The sequence below is a fragment of the Solenopsis invicta genome, chromosome 6 (genome assembly GCF_016802725.1).
Source record: "Solenopsis invicta isolate M01_SB chromosome 6, UNIL_Sinv_3.0, whole genome shotgun sequence".
NCBI classification, from domain to species: domain Eukaryota; kingdom Metazoa; phylum Arthropoda; class Insecta; order Hymenoptera; family Formicidae; genus Solenopsis; species Solenopsis invicta.
In genome coordinates this window covers 13,638,222-13,643,269 of record NC_052669.1, presented here as the reverse complement: position 1 = coordinate 13,643,269, position 5,048 = coordinate 13,638,222, and positions in this window count along the sequence as shown.

Genomic DNA, 5,048 nt, shown 5'->3' with positions numbered 1-5,048 from the left:
GAGTTCAAGTAAAACCGAGGGAAAAGATCGGAAGTAAAGAAAAAGGGTTCGACAGAATCTAAGGGGAGAGAGGGAAACGAGAATTCTTACGAGAAAATCCCTAGAAAGGAAAGGATTTAAAGATAAAGAAATTCTTTCGGATTAACTCTTACGAGTTAATCTCAGGAAAGAGAAGAATTAAAAATAAAGAGTTTCTTTCGGATTAACTCTTACGAGTTAATCCCAAGAAAGAAAAGAATTAAAAATACAGAGATTCTTTCGGATTAACTCTCACGAGTTAATCCCAAGAAAGAAAAGAATTTAAAGATAAAGAGATTCTTTCGGATTAACTCTTACGAGTTAATCCCAAGAAAGAAAAGAATTAAAAATAAAGAGATTCTTTCGGATTAACTCTTACGAGTTAATCCCAAGAAAGAAAAGAATTTAAAGATAAAGAGAGAGAGAGAGAGCATGGAGAGGAGCATGGGGAGGAAAGAGTAATAACCTTAATAAATGTATTATGTTCGAAATCTTTCGCGCTAGAGAGAGAAAGGGTGTTCGAAGAACGAGAGCGAAACAAACGGTTGATTCGGGACTTACTGCTTGCAGATTGTAGCGTGAGTCGATGCAGGTGAATGCTATTCTCTCGGAACCGCAGGGCTTCAAACTGGGCCGGACTCGGCGGGAGGTAGTAGATCCGGTCGGGGGTGTTCCGGGTCCAATGGACAATGGTCCGCAGATCCCAACCGGGGACGTTTGAACTGACACTTTTTCCTCTCGACCGAGACCTGCGCCGCGCACGAGTTTAAAGGTCGCGGATCCGAGAGTCGCAGAACTCGGGCATGCAAGATGCCACGGAACTGCGATTCGGATGAAGACGAGATTAAGCTGAACCGAACTGTACGGTCTGAAGTGCGTGAAGCGATCTATGTAGTGTGAACTGCGAACTACGAACTGCGTACTGCGCGCTCCGCTGGAAGATGCACCTATTTATACTATTTTTCATCTATGATTCCCTTTGTCCCTTCGAGGGCCGTGTGCACCACTTTATTCATTAATACACCCACGTGCAATATTTACTTTTACGACTTTTTTATATTCCTCGGTAATTGTTATCCGAGAAAGCGGCAGGTTTGACAATTGAACTCTCAGAAGCATTAAATGTCAAAAAATTCTTTGATTTGTTGCTATGCGGGTGTCGGGCATCAGAACTCAAAGGGATGCACACGTGCGTCTTCCAGATCCCTGATTTTACTATCTTGAGTGTTTCCGGTATCGAGCAACGGTGTCACCTCAGATCTCCTCAATTGATGAATTTATAACTACTTAATTCGTGACATCCGGTTATTGCCGTGAGAGTCACCGAATTCTTGGGATCGGGGTGAGATCACCGTCGCTCGCCCGTTAATTAGAATATCCGCTGGTTGCAAAGGAAAGAATCGTTACTCCGCAGGACGTAACAATCCTGCTGAATTTATTTTCAAGACAATAAACAGCCGTCTTAAATCTCTTATCAATAAAAAGACAATTAATCAAATAGACGAGAACACAGATATTGACACAACAAACAATAGAGTGCCATACATTCCTTCAATTTTCAAGAAATTCAAGACTATCACTAAGAAATTTAATGTAAAATTGTCTTTTTTCAGTCTTAATAAATTGAGCAGATTTATTAAAGTGCAGAAAGATCTCCCAAACAACCATAAAAAAATGTAGTTTATAAGATTATGTGTAAGAAGTGCGATGCATACGTAAGACAAACAGGCCAAAAATTGAAAACAAGAATCATTGAACGTCGTAACCATATTAAGTAGAATACCAACAGTCATTCCGTAATCACCGAACATAGACTCAATTTTAACCATGACTTTGATTGGGAAAACATAAAAATCCTAGACAATGAGCATTTTTTGGCGACTAACATCAGAAATGTTACATATATAATCACAAAATAACAGCTTTAATTTGCAAACAGATACTGATTGTTTACATCATAAATATCTCTCATTATTTAACAAATTGTAACAGAATTAATAATTTATAATATTAGATTCTTGTTATTTATTTATTTTTATGCATTATGACAAGCTGCGAACGACTCTTTTATTTTCTTATATTATCTTATAGACCGTATTTATGTATTTATTTTGATCTGTATATTCCCGGCTGTATTTGCGTGCAAAGTTGAAACAAGACTTTTGAAACCGAACACACAGTCAGTATACATTCTGACTTGTGATAGTGAGCACGTTCCGTCGTTGAGTGTATACTGTGACAAGAGAATCGTAATTATTCTTACAAGACTAAATCTCATCCAAGGCTTTAGTTATCCTCATAAGTCAAAGCTTGTTTACGACAGGTAAAAGAGCTTTTGAAACTCGGAATGGTCCATAGAATTTCGGTGACAATTTCGCCGCCGATGTTTTGAGCCGCGAACGATAGGACGTGCTGTCTCTTCAAAACGAGTTCTCCCACCCCAAAAACTTTATCACGCCGGTGCTGATTGTAATACCTAGCTTGTTTTTGGTATGCTTGTTCAAGGTTTTCCGATACCCATGCATGCAGCGCTCGTAAGTCTTGCATACGTCGCGACCAATCCTCCGTATCGCCCGACGCTACGCCGTTAGCGTTACGGCAACGGCGACGCAAAGAATTAATCGGTTCTAACTCACGACTAAGATTTAAAAATGCGGGCGAGGTTCCGATGGACGAGTAATGGGCGGTGTTATACGCGAAACGGAAGTCGTGGATATGAAGATCCCAGTCGCGGTGGTCCCGATCGAGAAATGCAATAATCATCGTCTTCAACACTCGGTTCACCCTTTCCACGGGGTTGGCCTCTGGGTGGTACGGCGGGACAGTCGTGTGCGTTATCCCAAAATCTCGCGCAAAAGCTCTCAGCGTCTGATTCACGTACTCAGTCCCGTTATCCGTCAGCAGAAATTTCGGCATACCCCATCGCGACAAGACGAGATCTTCGAGAGCTTCCCGTATCTTTTTGCCGTTTGCGGTTCGCAGCGCTTGGCAGTCGAACCATTTAATGAACAAATCTTATATCACGAGGAGATACGAGTAGCCGTATTTACTTCGCGGTAATAGGCCCATGATGTCCGCCGCTATGATTGTCCACGATGCTTCTATATGCGACGGCCCATCAACCCCACCGGACTGGCCTGTTCGACCTTCGTCCGCTGGTAGATTTCGCACTGCTTCACATACTTTGTCATGTCGCGGAATGCATTTGGCCAATAATATGCAATACTCAAGCGGTAGTGCGTCTTATCGACTCCTAAATGACCAGATTGCGGATCGTCGTGCGATTTGCGAAGAGTCTCTCCCCGCAATTCCCGGGGTAAGACTAATTTCAATCGATCTAAATCGGGGACGATCGCCGAAGTCATCGAGCGCGTTTTCAAAAAATAGAGTTGCCCGTCCACGATTTTCCAATCGGTAGTTTTTCTTTGCCTCCCCCACCTCACGAAATTTTCTAAGATACCATTGATCCTGGGTGTTTGGCAAATCAATCGCGTCGGCGACGGCCATTACTACGGGCTCGGTCTCCCCCTAGAACATTCGCGATAAGGCGTCCGGAACATGATGTTACGCATCTTTACGATGCACGATCTCGTAATCGTATTCAAGCAATTCCAACGCCCACCGTGCTAATCGACCCGTCGGGTTTTTGAGATGGTGAAGCCAGCGCAAACTGCTATGATCGGTTACTACCGTGAATTTGTAGCCTTCGAGGTACGGTAGGCATTTCGATAGCGTCATGCAACGATGTGGTCTCGATCGGCTGTTCCATCTCGTAACGCAATAGGTCGTGCAATGTCGCGAGATCCCCGCTGCTCAGCTGTCCACGACGCGCTAATTTTTCCCGCAAGCAATCCTCTGATAACTTATAAATCCACCCTTAACGCGATTTCCCTTCCAAAGTCGTCATCGCGAGAGAATACCGCGAAACCGCACAAAGTTACTGCGAACGAAAGAGATTTGCAAGGACGGGACGACCTAAAGTCAAGATACGGTCGCTCACGACGATCCTCAATGTTTGGAACGAATAATATTTTGTCGCAAATATTCTCTAAATTTTGCCAGCCCAAGCGCGAAAACTCTCACAAGGAAACCGTACAAAGTTGACACACGAATTTCGTAAAAAAAAAAAAAAATATCTGCGTCTAGGTCTACTTAAACTGAAACATGTGTGATAGGTCTAATTTTTTGCTAACGAATCCCACACAAAAAGAAAATAAAAACAATGGAATACTAGTAACACAGAAATGCAAAGCATACACACACAATGTTCACCTACAGCGGCAGCAATATTTACAGTATTTCGACATACGTAGCATGACAAAATCACAGTCCATGAAATCAAAACAAAGAGTATTTTGATCTTGCCTTTGCAATCGGGCTCGATATTTACGTGTATGGACAAACTTTAGTTGTAAGAAGATTTAGTTGTAACAAACTATTCTAAAACATTTGACATCAACAATGCGTTGTGACGTGGCAGTTTTATCTACCTCGCCACTTCGTCCTCCGCCTAAGCGTAACGCGAGGAGGCGCGTACGATCGGGCCGGGCACTCAGCGAGAGAGCGAAATCTCCGGCGGGACTGCGGAGCGTATTATTTTATTTACTCATTCGCGGCTTATTTCATGTAACCGCGGGCACCTCGACAAACGTCGCCTAAGGACCAGCAGCGGCGAGGGAGACTGCGACAGGAAAAGGAGAGGGCGATCGTCCAGGGCCGGCGCACAGGAAACCGCCAACGAAGAGGAGGACGAGACAAGACGTGGCGACAGATAGGCACTACGCAGGGGAGGCTCGCGAGTGGCACAGCTGATGGACAGGCTGGGGCGGACGAACGGCCAGGACGAGGGCCGTCGAATGCCGGCTGTCCATCGAGGAGGGTAGCGGCGAGGAGTCGTCGCTGGGAAAATTCTGCTGCTGTCGTCGCGAGGACGACGAGAGCGACGAGGATGTCGGATGCCGACGGGGACCGCACGACACCTGCGGAGACCCGACACTGCGCTGCCGTGACGTCACGGCTAGATAAGGGTG